At 59.0% G+C, this 17,439-nt stretch overlaps 3 long non-coding RNA genes across 3 annotated transcripts; 1 reads left to right on the top strand and 2 right to left on the bottom strand.

The window, feature by feature from the left end:
* Positions 1-279: 279 nt before the first annotated feature.
* LOC115282171 lies at positions 280-2,596 on the bottom strand. Its single transcript, XR_003904537.1, has 3 exons — positions 2,505-2,596; positions 2,177-2,222; positions 280-945 (listed from the first exon to the last, which is right to left on the bottom strand). It is a non-coding gene; the product is annotated as an uncharacterized LOC115282171 (long non-coding RNA).
* A 3,926-nt stretch (positions 2,597-6,522) lies between these two features.
* LOC115282985 lies at positions 6,523-11,840 on the top strand. Its single transcript, XR_003904834.1, has 3 exons — positions 6,523-7,131; positions 7,268-7,410; positions 10,546-11,840. It is a non-coding gene; the product is annotated as an uncharacterized LOC115282985 (long non-coding RNA).
* On the bottom strand, positions 6,566-8,692 carry LOC115282986. Its single transcript, XR_003904835.1, has 4 exons — positions 8,436-8,692; positions 8,052-8,137; positions 7,299-7,377; positions 6,566-6,959 (listed from the first exon to the last, which is right to left on the bottom strand). It is a non-coding gene; the product is annotated as an uncharacterized LOC115282986 (long non-coding RNA).
* Positions 11,841-17,439: the final 5,599 nt, after the last annotated feature.

The raw sequence follows: 17,439 nt of genomic DNA, 5'->3' as shown, positions 1-17,439 counted from the left end.
CCCTCTCCCCGGGCCCCCGCCGTCCCCCAGGTCCCCCGCGCCCCCGGCGCGTCCCGGAGCTGGGCGGCCCCTCGCGCCCTCCGGCCGCTGCCCGCGGGCCTCCGGGCGAGCCCTATTTCGGGCGCTGGCGCTGCGGGCCTGGGCAGCCCTGCCCGGAAGGGAGGCTATTCTGGGCCGGGCCCGCGGAGCAGCTGTGGCCCCCGGGCTTCCCGGCAGGGTGCGCGCCCGGGACAGAGGGCACGCTAGGGCAGGGCTCTCCTCCCGCCCCACCTTCCTCCCCGGCCGCGCCCAGCTCCCTCCCCTTTTTGGCCAGACCCAGGTCCTCTCCTAGGCCAAGAACATTCTCTGGTGTCGGGTCCCTAACAGAGTGTGTCCCGAGCCTGTGGCCACCGCGCACCCTCTCCCAGCGCTCCGTGCTGCCGCGCTGCCACCTCAGCCTCTCCGCCCTCTGCTCCCACCTCTCTGTGGGGCGATCTTCCTAGCACCCTGTGCTTGTTCGCATGGGCCCCGTCCCCATGGGTCCCACTTGCCTGCCCTTCTGGGCCGTAGCCCCTCACCCATGTGTCGGTAGAGGTTCAGCGTCAAATCCCTAGTGCCCAATACAGGACAGATCCCCCCAAATGGTCATTAATTGGTTACATGGTCACATCTGCTGTCACATTTAGGACACTGACTCCGGTCCCTGGGGGTCTTTTTACATTTTGTTCAGCAAAACCTTCTAATCACCATACAGCCGCCCCCTGGGCCCCTTCCTCCACCAGAGGGAGTGACCGTTTCCACGGGTGGCCTTGGCTTGGTGGATGAACCCTCAGGCATCCGCACATGTGACCTGGGTCCCTTCAGGCTGACTCTGACCTTAGGACCTATTGCTGGCTTCCTCAGAGCCACGCTCCTCCATCTGTGGACCAGGATAAAAATCTCTGTGGTCGGTCCCACGTCATGGTCCTAAGGAGACAGCATATACGCAACACCATCAGAATGCAAGCCGCTGCATTATCTCACCCAAATCCCTCTCTCCTGACCATACCGTTTCCCGGTTACCCGAGGAAGAGCTCTGGGGAGGGGAGAGGGGGGAAGCTAACATTTGTCTGCTCGCTGGATGCTTCACATCCTCATTCAGCAAACTTTAAAGTCAGCTGGAGCCACTTGGGTCTTGTTAAAAGGCAGACTGATGCCTCAGGCCTCTGGAGGGGACTGAGATGCTGCCTTTCTAGCCAGCCCCAGGCGTCTCCCTCCTGACAGCCCCCCCCCCCCGACCGGGAGGAAGGTGGGGGAACTCTCCGACAGCACCCCCCCCATCCTGTTCTGATGACAAAGAGGAGGTTTCCGGAGATTAAACGTTTAGCTCACTTAATGTAGTGAGGTCAGCGCTCAGGCCCAGCTGGCCATGGACTGTCCCCCTGTCCTCGGGCCCCAGCTGCTGGGGTCCTCCAGATGCTGCACCCTTGCCCCCTACTCCCTCTCCCACTACAACTGACACCCTGCAGCTTGGTTTCTTTTTCTTTTAAAGCGTCTCACTAGGGACGCCTGGGCGGCTCAGTCAGGATCTCAAGGTTGGTTTGTGAGCTCAAGCCCCACAGGGCTCTGAGCCTGGAGCCTGCTTTGGATTCTGTGGCTCCCTCTATTTCTGCCCTCCCCCCCACTCTGTCTCTCTCCCTCCCAAAAATAAACATTAAAAAAATATTTAAAATAAAAACAATTAAGGGTCGCACTAATACCTGTGAGTGGTGAAATGTACGAATGGCATTCTTAGCCTCCATGAGAGCAATTAAGTTATAGATGAATAAAAACCGAAACTTGTCCCCATTCCCAACTCCCCTCAGCTCACCGCCCCACCCCTGAAAAAGAAATACAGTCTCCAGTTCACTACTGGTTCTTTAATTGATGCCAATATAGTTTTGTTTACACCTTGGGTTAGCCACCGTTTACACTGTAGGATATGGGTAAAAGGTCAGGCCAAAAGCCACCAAACCAGGGATGGCAATCCGGTGAAAGAGAAAGAGAGTGAGCAGGGACAGAGAAGAAGTGAGGTTCAGCTATGCGCCCAGGAAGAGGCAGGAAACCACTTTCTCCCCAGAGCCCTTTCCTTCCCATCTTTCAGGGCAAGCTGGAACAGGTGAGGGGAAACCCAGGTCCCCAACACCCCGGCTCATGAAGAGCAAGGGCTCTGACTCACCCGTCAATAGGTAGTTCATACTTCCTGACGGGGAGGCCAGCGTCACCTGTAAATGGAAGGGTAATCAATTGGCGATTAATTAAAAGTGGAAGTTACTGGGAATGCAGAATTGCCCCGACAGAACTCAGCGGGGAAGGCGGAGTTTTCAGAGGTGTCTCTAGTGGGGGGAGGGGGGCAGTGCCCGAAATGTCCTGGTGTCCTGAATGGCCTCAGGCCCATCCTGGGGGGCTTGCAGGCTGGGAGCGGTGGGAGGAGGGTACAGGAGATGCTGGGGCCACACTGCCCAGGATGGAGCCGTGAAGTGAGGGGTCAGGCTGGGGTCCTGCACCTGATACGCGGTGCTTGCTTGGGGGTGCGTTCCTTTCATTCTCACTTCTGCTCACCAGCCCCGCTGGGTTGTCCCCCCCCATCTATTCCTCACTTCTGGGGCTGAAATGAGGCCAAACAGTGAGTTGCCTTTAAAGATGGACATTTTCTCAGACTTGGGAAATTGGGGAAAAACCACAGGTCTCCTTTCTGAGAGGGAAGGAGCAGGGCCCTTGAGGGGCGTGGGGGAGGGGCAGAGGGACTGGGAGGGGACTGGGAAATCTCACCGTCCCCACTTCTGCTTTGCAGACCTCTCACGTCATAACTTCCCCTGAAGGACCCAGGGCCATTTGGCCATTTGCATATGTCCTGTTGAAATTCTAAGTAGGAGTGCAGTGCCACCCTCGCCACCCCCCAGAGTGACACTGGGGAACCAGAGGGTGGGGGACAAGTAGCCATGGGGCTTCAGTGACCGCCCCGAACCTTCCCCTGGCTGATTCACTCTTATTCAACAGACGGGCCGTTTTCCTAGAATGTTGCAACAGGGGGAGAAGGGTTTTTCCAGAGATTTCCACTCTCCCGATGACCCAGCCCTGAGCCCCTTGAGTGGAACCCAAGAGGACCCCCACCTCAGCGGCCAGGCACCTGCCCTCTGCCCTCGAGGCCTCCTCCACCCCTTGTGTTCTCAAGGGGCCCAGCTCAGTCTCTGGAGGTGGCTGCGTGGCCCCTCCGCTGCCACCGCAGGCTCCGGGGAGGGTTTTTCTTCCTTAGGCCATATTTGGTTAATGGATGGGATGACTGGAAATTACTTACTCCTGATGAAGAAACCGGAAGGCAGCACAGTTTTAAAATTCTTTAAAAAAAAATCCATCCTGGGTTTTATCCCCTTCATTTTTATTGTCCCCTCCCTTGTGTCGTAAATGCTCCCCATTCTAAACCCTAAGCTCAGTCCTGAGAGCGAGCGCTTTGTGGGGCGAACCGAGTCTCACTCCCCTCTCTTTCCCCCCGGTCCCAGGGTTTTGTGACTTGGGATGCCTCCTCCTTGGGGAGGTGGGAAGCAGCATCAGCCTTGGGCTTGGGCTCAGTGCTGGCTGGCCATGGTAATGGCGATGGTCTTTATTCCAGCCAAGAGGCTGATGTTTGATCTCCAGGCAAGGACTGTCGCTGTTGGGCTCACTGTTCATGCAGGGTTGTTCCCTGTGGGCTGAGAAAGAGCTGAGGAAAGAGGGGACGGGGAATGTCAGGTGGGTACTCTCAATTTTAGGGGTATTTTTTCCAAAAGTTCAGGGAATTCTGGCCAACAAGAGCTATAGGTTCTAAGAGTGAAAATGGATCAAGAAAAAATGACCAACTGGGGGAGAGAGAATGTCAGGGTTGGGACAGTCCAGGCACAGAAGGTCTCAGAAGGTCTCAGTGAGAAAGAAGGGCAGTGGGCGGGTGCAGGGAACAAAGTACCCGGGACCTTCAAGGGAGCAGAGGTCTGATTTCAAAAGGAGCAGAGAAGAGGGAGGGAGGGAGGGGGCGCTCTCCACCAGAAGTGACTGCAAAAGGACAGACCCAGCACTTAGGTGAGAAGACTAAGTGATGTCCAAGAGGAAAGACAGCAAACTGCCTTTGTGGAGTATCTCTTGTGTACTGATGCACCCCAAAGCCCGCCAATCCAGAACCCCCCAGAGCAGGGGCTGTGGCGCTCTTCCTCCAAGAGACCCCCTCCGGGTGGCCACACCCTTGCCCCTTCTCCAAAAGGCTCCCAAGGCCACAAAAATGACTCTCAGCTTCCACCTTGCTTCTCAGTCGCACTCAGAAAGAAAGTGGGACAGGGCGAGATTGAGGGGAACTGAAATCCCACAGGGGAGGGGACAGCAAGAAGGGGCGGGGGCAGGGGCGGGGGATGGTGGCTCTGAATCAACTCAAATGTCAGCCCAGGGCTGCCATTCTGGGACGGGAGGGAGCTCAGGCCCCTGGCTGGGGGGCGACTCCTTTGCTGTCATCCCAGAGATCCGGAGAGCCACCGGAAGGTGGACAAACCAGGCCCCTGTGGAGCAGGAAGCAGACCCAGAAACTGGGAACCAGCGAGGATGATGGTGATCACCAGCTAAACGCTGGAATGAATCATTAAACAAATTCATTTATTCATGCCCTTAGTCAACAAATATTTACGGAGTGTCTCTAAGTGCAAGGTACCGTGTTAGGCACTGGGGGTGAGCTCTTAAGTTGGCGTGGACTCCGCGGCTACAAGCAGGGCGATGACAGTATATAATTATTGGAGCGGGAAATACTTTTAGGAGAGACATACGGATAAAACACAATGGGGCACAAATCGCGCATAGAAAAGGCGGCCCTGGGCGCCCGGGGGGCTCCGTCGGTTGAGCCTCCGACTTCGGCTCAGGTCAGATCTCACGTTTGTGGGTTCGAGCCCCGCGTCGGGCTCTGTGCTGACAGCTCAGAGCCTGGAGCCTGCTTCCGGTTATGTGTCTCCTTCTCTCTCTGCCCCTCCCCTTCTCATGCTCTGTCTCTCTCTGTATCAAAAATAAATAAAACATTTAAAAAAAAAAAAGAAAAGGCAGCCCCGTGATCGATGAGCTTATCGGAGGAAAGGGGCCAGACATGTTCCTGATAGGCCTATAGGTGCCAGTGTTTAAAAAGGCAGAGAAGATTTGGGACCCACTCACACGGGGTCTGCTGCACGAGACATGTCCTTACAGCACAACACGATGCAGCCACTGAGGATTGTTTATGCAGCTGTCCATCTGTCCATACGTGAAGATACTCACAAAGTATGAGCGAAAACAGACCACAAAAGACTATTTCGGTCTGACTGCATTTTTGAGTGTTTTGGCTTATGTATTTCTAGATGTTTCTAGAAACTTGTAGAAAGACATGCCAACGCGTTTGAAGTGCTCACTGATCCCTGAAGAGTGGGGTGTAGAATGCTCTCAGATTCTTTCTCATTGAGCTCTATTTTGGAAATGGAATGAAATGAATACTCTCCTTCTTCAAGGATAGAAAGCAGTTGATGGATACGCACCAGGAGGTAAGTCTCCAGAGGCTCACCGTCACTCTCTGGCCCGGACCAAGTCCTGTTCAACGTTTTCATCAATGAGTCAAGTGAAGAGCATGAAGGCATATAAAACAAAACTGGCGGGGGTGGGGGGGGTCACCCAACTTATCTGGATGCAAAATGATGACCGGCTAGAAGAGTCGGTGGAAAGACACAGGACTAAGCATAGAGTCCTCAGTGAGGGGCCGTGGGGACCCTGGTCCTGGAGGTCCTAGGAGGAAAGACATGGAGGTGCAAGTTGACTGCACATGAATTCATGCTCAGGGGCCCCTGGGACACCAGAAAGCCACCCCACCCCCGGTCCTTGTTGGGATGGGGTGGTCTCCCGTCCTCTGTGACCCGAGAGAAGACAGCATGTGGAGGATTGCAGGGACACGATGCCACACACATTTGTCCACGCCGGACAGGGAGGGAGGCCGGGAGTCTGCGCCGGCACAGGGGGGCTGACCACCAGGGAGGCCGGCCGGACCAGAGGACCCCAGGCGTCTCCTCCAGCGCTGTGCTTGCACCTGGGAAGTGGGAAGTGACCCCGACAGACAGGCCCCTTGAGTGGGGGTGGCCCCGGGGAGGCCAGCACTGGCTGACTGGCCTTCGGTAGGATGACAACAGCCGCTGAAGGGAGCGGCCTCAGCCCGAGGTGAGAAGAAAGCGTGCAGAGGTCAGGGAGTCCTGGAGAGACTTCTCAGTCCTGGTCAATGGCAGGGGGCAGGGGGAGCCCTGGAGCTGGAGGCGGGCAGGCTGGAAGCAGCCTGAGGTCCTGGGACCAGGCCCACGGGGCGTCTGCGGGACAGCTGAGTGCGGTGGGGGGGGGGGCCGCCCTCATGAGTGCACACAGCAGGGGGGCAGCCAGCGGGGTCGGGGGGGGCGCCTGGCAGTGGCTCCTGCCTCTGCAGACAGTGGGGAATTCCTAAGGAGTGTCCAGCATTGTGAGTGTGCCCGCAAGTGGCTGGAAAAGTCCAGAGGCTGTGGGCACAGCTGGCAGAGGGCACACTCAGCCGGCCTCCCGAGGACAAGGCAGGGCCCCCTCCAGCCCAGGGCTCCGGGCCCGGGTCCTCCGAAGCAGGCCTCCCTGTAATTACTACCGTGGGGTGCAGAGCCCCCTCTTTCAGGGCTGTCTCCGGCCCTGGGGGGGGCAGCTGCTATCCCGCCTCAGGGAGAGAGGGTACAGAGCCACCCCGTGACTCACTGTGCCCACTTCCTGCCACATAGAACCCTTGGCTGAGTCACAGGCCCCCCAAAGGGAGAGACTGGCCACAAGGCCGGAAAGCTGGAGCCCGATGGTGGCAGGAGTAGAGGGTGCGGGTCCCGCGGGGCCACCGCTGCCGTCTCCCGTGGCCAGAGCCCCAAGTCTCCTCCGAGCAGTACCAAGCCTCCGCCAGCTGGACTGACTCTCTGCTGGTATCTTCCCTCCAGACCCTTCCAAACAAAAACAAAACCAGAAACCCCAACTTTTTATTTTGAAATAGTTTCAGTTGCAAAAGTACTACAAACAATTCCCGTATCCCCTTCACCCGGACACCCCCAAACAGTCGGTGTTACCATTTCTCTTCCTGCTTCTCTCCCCACTTTCATCCGAGGCCATTTGAGGGTAAGTTGCAGACAGCATGCCTCTTGCTCCCCAAAACACTCCTGGGAGTGCGTCCCCCCTTCCCCCCCCCACCCCCCGCAAAAGGGCTTTTCTTATGGAATCACTGCACAGAGGCCTCCGCATCTCCTTCGTCTAGGGTCAGCCTGGGGCAAGCAGGGGAGACCCACCTGGCCAAGGCTGGCGAGGGGTCAGCACCCCAACTTCTTCCCTCATGCGGGGCCTGGGACACGGAAAGAGCACCTGCATCTGTGAAATTGGAGACTGCAATTTACTGAAGGGGTGAGTTAGTTTTTAAATTTTTTTAAACATTTATTTATTTTTGAGAGACAGAGCATGAGCAGGGGAGGGGCAGAGAGAGAGGGAGACACAGAATCCGAAGCAGGCTCCAGGCTCTGGGCTGTCAGCACAGAGCCCAATGCGGGGCTGGAACCCACGAACCGTGAGACCATGACCTGAGCCGAAGTTGGATGCTCAACTGACTGAGCCCCCAAGGCGTCCCTCTTTTTTTGTTAATTTATTAAAAAAATTTTTTATTACACTTTACTTATTTTTGACAGAGTGGAGTGTGAACAGGGGAGGGGCAGAGAGAGAAAGAGACACAGAATCGGAAACAGGCTCCAAGCTCCAAACTAGCTGTCAGCACAGAACCCAACTCACGAACCGTGAGATCATGACCTGAGCTGAAGTCGGACGCTCAACTGACTAGGCAGCCAGGCACCCCTTGTTAATTTATTTTTTCAGAGAGAGAGAAAGAGAGAGAGAGGAGGGACAGAGAGAGAGGGAGACACAGAATCAGAAGCAGCTCCAGGCTCTGAGCTCTCAGCGCAGAGCCCGATGCGGGGCTTGAACCCACAGACCTCGAGATCATGACCTGAGCTGAAGTTGGATGCTTAACCGACTGTGCCTCCCAGGAGTCCCACCTTGTCGTTGAGTCTTTCCATTTGTGTTTTCCAAGTGAAGTCCAATGGGACAGTGGAGCGTAGCTCCCGCGGGGTCTGGGCCCTTCCTTCCAGGGATAGGTTCTTGGTCACAACTCTGCCCCCCACACCCCCAGCAAGCACTACCACCGCCCCCACATGCCTGGGCCTTACAAGTGTATGGAGCACAGGCCCCCACGGCCCTGGGGAGCACACCCCCTGCCCTCTTGAGCCAATCGAATGATCACAGGAGTGATGATGTCCTCTTTGTTTCGGGCCCCACTCCCCATGCTAACCCCTGAGCCCCTAGTCAGCATCCCCTCCGGTGGGTACGCCCGCCCCCTATCCCACAGGTGAGACCACCAAGTCTCAGAGAGGTTAACTCACCCTGCGGTCAGCCGGTACTTAACTGAGCTGCACTCAAAGCCCCTTCTTCCTGCTCTGACATCCAAGCTGCCACTCTCGGCCACCGACATGGCTGTTTGTGACATCTGTCTTTTGATTATCTAGAAACAGGGAGATTGACCTCATTCTGTGCACCCCAGGGGAACTGTGGACACAGAAAATGTGCCAGACCTGGAGTAGGGATTTAGGTTGGTGGCCCTATGGGAGCCATGTTGATGCTTAGCACATGTGGGTGCCAGGACAGGGTCTCCAAGGTGCTTCCAAGCCGAGGCTGGGCCTGGGCCTGGGCCAGTCCTGCCTTCTGGCCTGTGGTCCAGTTCTCGTTTCCACCAGCCAGGGAAAGCAGGGCTGAGTCACCAGAGTCCCTGTCCCTGACTCTTCGCCCATACATCATGCATTCCAGTCCCTGGCTCTTGGCAAAGCCCCGCTGACTTCTTAGCTCGCCCCACCCTCTTCCCTGAAATAAATCAAAGGTTCAAGCTGGGGAGGAGGCCCCTTGACTCAAGCCCTTCGATCTGCAAAACGGAGGACGTGGGGTTTGGGTAGAGGTCCTGACCGAGTGGGAGGCGTGGGCTTGCCTCCTGGGTGGAAGGCTGTGCTTTCGGCTGAGTTCCCATATAGCTCTGGCCAGTTAACCTCTCGGAGTCTCAACCGTCTCCTGAATGGGGCTGGTGATGGTAGCAACTCAGCCGGAGAGGCTTCTGGAAAGAGTTCCACCCAACCCGCTGTGAAGATCACCCCCACCCCCAGCAAGTCTGTTAGGCATTATTAGCATCCCTCACTTTGCAGAGGAGGAACCGGGCTCAGAGAGGTCAAATCACCTGCCTAGGGCAACCCCAGCTGAGGTCTACCAGGCGACAGTGCAGAGAGGCTGCCCCCCACCAGGCGTGGGGCCCCGGCCAGAGGAGCCTCAAGGGCCGCTGCCCGCCCACCAACCCAGGGCTCCCGGAGTCCAGGGCCCCGAGCCATTCCGAGGAGCAACCCCAGAGGAGCAAGGAAACCGACCCCCTCCGGATAAACAAAGCACTTCCTCCCCGAAGCCGGGGGCCCAGAAGGAGGAGGTGCTGCCGCACAACTGTTTATAGAGACAGATGTTTGGGACGGAAAAAGAGAGACAGCCCTCCTCCGTCCCCATGGAGACAGAGGAAGTTTGCAACTTGGGCAGAGGCCACTGGAATTGAAAAAGGAGAAGGGGAAAGAAGGGAGGGAACCAGATCTGACCCGCTGAAGAAGGTTTGCCATTTTCAGACGCTGGTGCCTAACAAAGGGATGTTGCCCAGGCAACCGGGCCTGCGGGCAGCAGGCTCCATCCCTGCTCGACTAGGGGGCTGTTCAGAGCCTGCGGAGAAGTAGGAGAACTAGGTGTGGGCGCATGGGGCCGCCAATGCCATTGCGCAGCCAACCAGCCAGCGCGGACACACCTAGGGGCCTCTCAGCCCAGGGGCCTCCCAGGGATCCCTGCGAAGTGGGGGGGTTATTCAAGCCCGCTCCTCCCGCTCCTCCCCTTCTCCCCTCTTCCTTCTTCCGTTCATCTCTATTTTCTTCCTTCTCCCCTTTCCATCTTCCCCTCCAAGCCTTCCTTGTTTCCTAAGTGTCCCATCTTGCCCTCACCCCCAGCCCAGGAACCCTGTCTCCATCTTCTTGGTGGCAGGTGACAAATGGCCCTGGGCATGACTGATCCTAGAGGGCTGCTTTTGCATGGAGTGAGGCCCCCCCCCCACCGCCCCGGGGTGCCCAGCATGGCCATGTTCTCACGCTCTCTGGCTGGAGACCCTGGGCATTTCAGGCAGCAGTTATAGGCAAGGAGGGAGAAGACAGCTTTGGGGCCTCTGTGAAGGGACCACATCTGCTTCCTTGGAATCTCCTTGCCAGGCTCCCAGCCCTCTGGTGTGGGCTCCCTCCCGGCCAGGCCCAGCCTGTCTTCCCCGGGCTGCGCATTGCTTCCTCGAGCTTCTGGGCTCTGGTGGTGTCTTTGCACTGCCCCCATAGGCTCGATGTCCAGTGTGGGACCCACACTGGACAGCCTGCGCTGACCTGCCCCCAGCCCTTGCTACCTCTCCAGTCAGTGCAAATGAACTTTCTTTTCTTCCAGCTCAGCCGCCTGGCCCCCTCTCTCCTTGCTTCCCTCCAGGGGATGGGAGAGGGGGCGGATGGGAGAACTTCCGATGAACTCTGGCCCAGACGATGAAAATTCCTGAAGCCAGGATGTTCTGTGGGAAAGGGCTAGAAGGGAGAAGCAAGCAGCCACACTGGCTCTGGGGTCACGCCCGCCAGTCCGGCAGAGGGGCCGGCACCTTCCCACCTCCGACCTCACAAACCCCCCGGGGATGCTCCGTGATGGGAAGGGAGACCACAGCCGGACCACATATTTGTCCAGCCTGGCCCGCCCAGGAGCGCACCCCACTTCCCCGGCTGACGCTGCTGGGAGCACAGAGGTGTCCGGGTACCTTGGACAAATGCGGAGATTAACAGCTGGCAGGAAGGACTGGTTTGGAGGCTGTGGCCAGTGGGGGTGGTGCCCACAGCCCGGGGGCCAGGGGTACAGCTGTCACCGGCCCGTGTCGTGCAAAGTGGAGGTTCAGCTGAGAGGCCTGGGCGAGGGGGGTGCGGTGCAGGCGGTGACTACAGATCAGGGTTTCAGAATCACAGGGTCCAGCCCCAAGAAGGCAGAATCGGAGCCCAGAACTGAGGGACAAAGAATGCCAGCCACGGAAGGGCAGGAACCTTTGGGAGGACAGAGGGTGATGGGAGCCGCCATCAGCTCCCTGGTTATCAGGGATGAAGCCGGGTGGGCTCCCTGACCCCCAGCGCAGCCGAGCCGAGCCTCCTGGAGACCTCGCCCCTGCGCAGAGACCTGGAACCGGGCGCTTGCTGCCCAGCTGCCCAGCAGATGATGAGCCGTGGCTCTACTCCTGCCTCTGCCCCGGCTAACTGGGTGACCCTGGGCAAGATACTTACCTTTTCTGGGCTTCAGTTACCTCATCTATAAAATGGACATACTGACTAGCTGTGCCTCGCTCAGGTGTTATGAAGACCAGACACAATGGTAGGGAGGAACCACATTTAATCAGCACTTACTGAGCCCTTGGTGTGTGTCAGGCTCCGTGCTAGGCTGCCCATCAGGAAACAGGAGTATTGGGAGTGTGTCTAACAAGACGCTCTCATCGGGTCAGGGAAGGGGTGCGTCAGCCATGCCCTGAGTAGAAGTTACCCAACGGGGCAGCGGAGAGCAGAGGCGGCCTAAAAACCACAGCCCGTGGGCCAAATCTGACCTTTTACATTTTTAAATCATTGCAAAACAAAATTTTAAAAATGCTATTTCCGGACCCTACAGATCGTACAAAGTTCACTTTTCAATGTCCACAAATAAAGTTTTATTAGAACACAGCCGCACGCATTGGTTTGCAAACTGCACACCGTCTGTGGCTGCTTTCATGCCACAAGGGCAGAGTCACAAATTCTTCCTACCTGGCCCTTTGCAGAAAAAAAAAAATTGCTATTCCTGGCTGAGGGGAAGCAGGTTCAAAGGCTAAGGGGTGAGAGAGAGAGAATGGAAGTTTCTGGGCCATGGAAGAAGCCCACTGTGGCTGGAGCGGAGACAGAGATTGCTCACAGGTTGGCAGGGGGAGTGGGGGGAGGGAAAACTGCAGAGGTGACCCATTCACAACCTTTGTGGTCCCTCCCCGTACAGGAAAGGACAGGAGAAGAGGGTAAGGGGGCTCACAGCCAGATGCCACCTTACAAGGCCTCCCAAGGGAGGGGAGAGGAAGGAGGGAGCCAGCCAGGTCCTTAGTCCCGTCACCAAGAAATAAGGAGTCAATGCGGCCCCAGGAGGGCTTGGAAATCCGAACGTTCTTCATCCTTTCCACGGAAACTGAGAGAACTCTCCCCTCCCTTCTGCGGGCCTCAGCCACGCCTCCCTTTCCCCCTGGAACCAAGCCGGGAGGTTACCAGGGGCTGCTGTCCTGATTCTAGAGGCGCCCAGTGAGGCCTGTGGGGTGCTCCCTCCTCGCTCCACCTCCTGCTCAGTCAAAGCGTGAGCAATGCTGAAGCAGCACCTTGAGGCCATCCCGGGGGACCTGGGGCAGGCACACATATGGTTGGGGGTGCTGAGGTCACAGCTGGGCCCCGAGGCCTGCCGGGAGGGAGAGGAGGCTGAGTCCAATGAGGCCGGAGAGGGCAGTCCCGGCTACTGCGGGGCTGGGACCACCTTTGGGGGGGACCCCTGTGCAGTTCACAGGGCAAACCATGCCACCTAGCTGGAGGAAAGAGGTGCCTCACCAGGTGGGAAGGTGATCCAAGCCCACCCAAGAGGGGGCTGGGACACGTCTCCCTTGGACAGCTCTGGGGCCGGGCCTCCGCCGGTGCACAGAGGGGAGATGGGTCCCTGGGGGCCTTCCCAGATCTTCGAACCCCCAAGCCCCGGATGGGGCAGTCCTGCTCTCCTCCTAGAAGCCACCGCTGCATTGTCATCTCTGCGCCGTTCCCTCCCTAAGGACCAGCCCACTAGGGTCCTAGCCTTAACATGTGTGGGACCAGTTAGAGGGACCCTAGAAACCCCCATCCTGGTCATCTCTGGACCCCCAAAGTTGAGGAGGATGGTGAGAGCGTGGGGGTCTCCACCCCCCTCCCCCAATGCCAGCAGTCGGCTATTGTGTTGGGGTTCCCAGGACAAACAGACAGACAGGCACGGAAGACACTCGGTGGCTTGTCCAGCTACCAAGTGAATCAGGTGTAGGCTTCAGGGCGAGTGAGTGTGGGCACGGGCGCATCGAAATGCAGGTCTGTCCCTGTCCCTGCACCCGGGCTGGCGAACAGACGCCCCCAGTCGGGCCGGCGGGCGGGAGGCAGATGTTTCTGCCACGGCCCGCCGCCAAGCGTGACTTCACAGGCTCCCGTGCTCCCCCTTCCTCCTCCTCTGCACAGCTGCAGGGACTGGGGACCTGCTCCCTCAGCCTCCCCCGCCCCCAACCCCCAGCCCGGAGCCTCGGGTCGCCGGCCGACCCTCCTGGCCTGGGGTGTCTGGTCTCCGCCCGCCTCCTCCGGGCCCAGAGCCTCGGGCTCCATCACCCAGAGCCCCACCTCCCGCCACCCTTGGATCTGGAACCCGGATGCTCAAATCTCTGGACGTTGCCTTACTCCTCAGTGGCTCTCCAAGCCAAGGTCCCCACCCCTGCCCTTTCCCACTCCTCCTCCCCACCCCCACTTCCTAAAGCCCCTCCCCTGCCTGCCTGCAAGTCACCTGACTGGGCGCCGGAGCCCAGCCCCACCCAGATTCCTCACCCAGCCCACCCGGCTCTGAAAGTGCTGGAGGAGGCCGGGCTCCTTGACAGCTCGGAGGGGGTTCCTGCACGACAAGCCCCCCCCCCCCCCCCCCCCCCCCCCCCCCCCCCCCCCCCCCCCCCCCCCCCCCCCCCCCCCCCCCCCCCCCCCCCCCCCCCCCCCCCCCCCCCCCCCCCCCGCCAGCCACACACGGCGGCGCCACTCAGGCACCCAGCTCGCAGACACACGCGCACACGGGCGCGCGCGCGCACGCATGTGCAGCTCGCACTGCTGTGTACTATACGTGTGCGCACGTCTGTGTGCAATCACGCGTGGGCCTGCACACCCCCATGCACATGCTCTCTTGCACCATTCGGCTGGCGTCAGGCCCCACACTCCTTGCTCACAGACACCGTCCTGCCTCTTCAGCACCCGCAGGGGTTTGTCCGGGTCAGGAGCGACCTACCCCACCTCCGAGGATGTGGTACCTTCCCGCTGCCAGAACCGGCATCAGGTGCTTCAGCCCATGTTTTTTACAGTCAAGATTAAAACAACACAAAAGCAATCCCCTATTACTGCCCGAACTTGGTGAGTGATCGGCGGGAAAGGGGCAGCCCCACCCGTGGGGCCCGGCCTCACTGGGAAAGGGACTTTCCTTAGAAGGAACGGAGGCGCCTTGTATCAGCTCTTAATGATTTGGGAAGGGAAGCTCAAGAGATCTTTACTGTAATTCGAACAGCTAAATTATTCATCAAGAACGGCACGCAGAGATCGGACGGTGACCGGAGAGACAGGAGGCTCCAGCCCAGCCCGTGACCCAGGCGTGGGGACCAGCTCCCCAGCTCCTGAGGGGCCAGCCTGAGTCAGAGGGGTCTGGGGACAGAGCTGCCCTGGGGATTCCTGCAGAGAGGAAGGGCATCATTCCAGCTGGGAGGTGGGCGGGGACACCGAATCAAGGGGTTTTGGCCATGTCAGGAATTGCAGTGAGAAGGGGTCCCCGAAGGCAGGTGTCTCCCTGCTCACCTGCTCCAGCCAGGTAGACCCCTGGCCACAGCAGGCTGGCACTGACCTGGGAGGCCCGGGTTCAAGGTGCCTGGGTCCCCTATGCTGTCTCCCTCCTGCAACCTAGAACCTTCCCTGCCGACCTCAGGTGGTTGGGGTAGGAAGGGGCCTGGCCAGAGTCCCATCCACAGTTCAGACCTGGCCTCCCTGCTCCCCCAGGAGGCTCAGGCCGGGGAGACAGGGAACAGGCTGACATGCGTGCTCACCCCTCAAATGCAAAACAGCCCAGCTCCGTGTCCCTCACCTCCGCTCTGGGCACAGAAAGGGACTCGTGGGTGAGAAATCTCACCCCAGCTCTCCTGCCCCGCCGGGGCAGCCCCCTCAGCCCAGGCCCTGTGCTCTGGCCCAGAGGGAGTCGGGACAGAGAGCTCAGAATGAAGTCCTCAGACATTGTCCTTTCTTCCTTCCAGCTCTGCGAGTCCCGGGGGGAGAGGGGCCAGAGGGGCAGGGGGAGGGGGCGGGCCCAGTGCCCAGTTGTGGCTGTTGGGTAATATGTCCCAAGCAGGAGAGGAAGCCTTCTGGGGGAGAGGGGAGGTTTTCTCTGCTCCTCTTCCTCCCCCTCACAGCTCTGGACCTGGTAGGTGCTCCGTGGATATGGAGGGATACAAATGATGGGTGACGGATGGACAGTGGACACAGGGGGGAGGGGACGAGGGCCTGTGAGTGGGGGTGAGGACTGGGGCAGGACAAGTGAGGAGGAGGGATGGAGGCGTCAGGAGGCACCAGAGGAAAAGTAAGGGAAGAAGTAACACTGGGGGGAGGGGGCATCTAATGGTGGAGAACTTGCAGAGATGGGGGGTGAGAAGTAGGCTGGGGGGGAGGAGGGAGGCCCAGGGGGAGGAGGAGGAGGAGGTGGATGAGAGGCCCAGGAGGGAGGCCCAGGAAGAGAAGAAGGGAGGCCCAGGAGAGAGAGGAGGGGGAGGGAGAAGGAGGAGGGGAAGGGGGAAGAGCGAAGCCCAGGAGGGGAGGAGGGGGAGGGGGAGGATCAGGAGGAGAAGAAGGAGGAGGTGGAGAGAGGCCCAGGAAGAGAAGAAGGGAGGCTCAGGAGAGAGAGGAGGGGGAGGAGGAGGAGGGAAGCCCAGGAGGGAGGTAGGGGAGGCAGAGGACCTAGCCTTTTGGAAAGTGGAGCCCTGGGGGCAGCACGTGCTGACTCACCCTCCTGCCTTCAATTTTCCCTGTTTCCTGGGGATTCTCATTTTATTTTCGGGAAAGCTGCCTGCTCCGTGACTAATTTGTTCTTAAACAAACCAAACCCAGGCGGTGGGGAGGCTAGGCGGGGCCTGAGTCACTCTCCGCCCAGGGGGACCACACCTCAGCTGTGGCCCGAGGCCTCCCTCCAGCTCCTGGGGGCCCCTCTGCCCTGGCCTCGGATGCTCCTCAGAGAAGCTGGGCCCCCTGAGTTGAGGGCTGCAGAGTCAGCTCCCTGAGCGTCCGCTGCCTAGAGCAGCGCCTGGCAGCAAGCCAGTGCTCAGAGGACGTTTGTTGACTGACTGACTGATGACTCTGCTGCTCCCTCCCTCTTCTCTCCCACTCACCCCTCCTGGAACCCTTCCCTTCCCACAGCCCTGCAGTTTGGTGACACATGCTTTACTAGCAGTTACCTTCACCAGGACCACATGCTAAGCCAGACAGGATGATAAATGGACCTCTCTGAATCTGCATGACCAACAGGACCCTGCCTGGGGTGGGGTGGGGGGTGGGAGGGCGGTGCTACTCACATTAGGGTGGCTTGTGGGCATGTGCCCATCTAGCAACACCGCCGGGTCCAGCAGAGGGCTGCAAACCAGGCACTCAACCGGGCAGGCCGGGGACGCTCACCCCTCCATTTCACAGACGAGGAAACCGAGGCTCAGAGAGGCCTGATTGTCGTTGCGTCAATGAGCAGCTGATGCTGCATTTGAACCCAGATCTGAGGGCCCTCCAGCCCCCTAGCCTGGGAAGTGGCTGGGAAGTGGGAGCCAGGACCAGAGGGCAGCTTGGCCTTGGACCTGGTGGGGATGGAAGACATGGACCAGAAGGGGAGGGGGAGGGGAAGGGGGGTGTTTTCTCCAGCTCCAGGCCCCCACTCAACCCAGGTCTCCAAAGTGGGACCAGTACAAGGTAAGCCATGACACACTGAAGAAACTTGTGTTCATTGTTTTCATTTATTTTTGAGAGAGAGAGAGAGACAGAGAGAGAGAGAGAGAGAGAGAGAGAGAGAGACAGGAGTGTAAGTGGGGGAGGGGCAGAGAGAGAGGGAGACACAGAATCCGAAGCAGCTCCAGGCTCTTAGCTGTCAGCACAGAGCCCGAGTGGGGCTCAAACTCACAAACTGCGAGATCATGACCTGAGCCGAAGCCGGTCACTTGCCTGACTGAGCCACCCAGGTGCTCCCATCACATCCTTTTAAAATGTCAACTTTTGTGGGTACATAAAATATACACCTATTGCGGAAGCGACCACAGTTTCTAACCAAACCGCCAGGCTCTGGAACACGGGGGACACTGTCCCCCACCCCAGGCGGCTGCATCCAGGGACTCTTGCAGACAGCAGGTGCTGAGTAAACCTTTCTGTGTCCGGAGGCGGTGCCGCGCCAGGCCTGCGGGGGTGTTGGGGTGGAGGCGGCGAGGGACTGGGGAGGGGGGCGGGCTCGCGTGGCCCCCGCCGACATCCCGCCCGTGCG

Source organism: Suricata suricatta, chromosome 17, assembly GCF_006229205.1.
Source record: "Suricata suricatta isolate VVHF042 chromosome 17, meerkat_22Aug2017_6uvM2_HiC, whole genome shotgun sequence".
NCBI lineage: Eukaryota > Metazoa > Chordata > Mammalia > Carnivora > Herpestidae > Suricata > Suricata suricatta.
The sequence above is the reverse complement of the archived record's forward strand: the minus strand, read 5'-3'. Positions and strand labels throughout refer to the sequence as shown.